The sequence below is a fragment of the Etheostoma spectabile genome, chromosome 15 (assembly GCF_008692095.1).
Source record: "Etheostoma spectabile isolate EspeVRDwgs_2016 chromosome 15, UIUC_Espe_1.0, whole genome shotgun sequence".
Lineage (NCBI taxonomy): Eukaryota > Metazoa > Chordata > Actinopteri > Perciformes > Percidae > Etheostoma > Etheostoma spectabile.
The window spans coordinates 18129613-18130667 of NC_045747.1; the positions used below are offsets into that span (position 1 = coordinate 18129613).

The 1055-nt window shown below is 37.3% G+C and overlaps 1 pseudogene; it reads left to right on the forward strand.

Moving 5' to 3' along the window:
- The window catches only part of LOC116703243 (serine/threonine-protein kinase SBK1-like), a 10985-nt pseudogene that overhangs the window by 1550 nt on the left and 8380 nt on the right, over positions 1-1055 (forward strand).

The following is a 1055-nucleotide window of genomic DNA, read 5'->3' on the forward strand; positions in this document are numbered from 1 at the left end:
TTGAAACATGTTTGCAGTGTTTTGTTAGACAGTGTGTAGCGTTAGTGTATTGTATTTTGAAAATTAGTTTTGGAGTTTAGTTTACAATGTGTGATTTTGAGCATGAATAACAGTTTTGCCAATTGTGTTTGTGCTTTAAGAGTTTAGGAAACTTGTTAAATGTATTAAAATCTGTCATAGGGATTCTAAAAAAACTAAGTGGAGCTACAAGGACATGCTATTCCACAACTTATCACTCTTTTTTTGACATGACTTTTTCATTACTTTTTTCGACATGCTGTACTATTTTTTTTTTTTTTTTTTTTTTTTTTTTTTTTTTTTTTTTTTTTTTTTTTTAATCACTTTTTTCAATACTATACAACTTGTTTCATTATAATATGACTTGTTTGCACTTTTTTTTGACACAGGTCCACCCTCCCTTAAGGAATAGCACTTTGTCATAATAAAGTCATACTAAAGTAGGTCATTAAAAAGTAAAAGAATTCCAGTCTATTATGTCATGAAAAAATCAGTTTAGTACATCATAAAGATACAGTATAATAAAGTCATAGTATGGTATTTCTGTTTGGACTAATAACAACAATTTATACTTTAGTAGAGCAACTGCTGATGGATTGGTGGGGGTCCAGTACTTCAGGAGGTCAATCGGCACCTTTCCAGCCAGCAGTCCACCACCATGCAGTCCGTTGTATGGGGATTTGAACCACCAACCTTTGGGTTCTCAACTCCCTACTGACTGAGCTTGTTTGCTAGTTTGAGTCTGGCTGATCGCTGTAGCACAGCGGGGAAAGTTAGGTTTGGTTTCCAAAAAAATATGGGACTGAGGACAAGGAAAAACATTCAGATTAGAGACAAAGTGGAACAAACAAACTGGCGAAGAATGGAGAGAAAGGACTGGCTTAAATCAGGCAGCAGACAATCAGATGGACCACAGGTGTGAGGAGCATCAGGTGTGTGGAGTCGGAGCCGATGAGCAGGATGTAGGTCAGCCATGCCCAGCCTGGACGGGAGACGGAAAACACACACACACACACACACACACACACACACACACA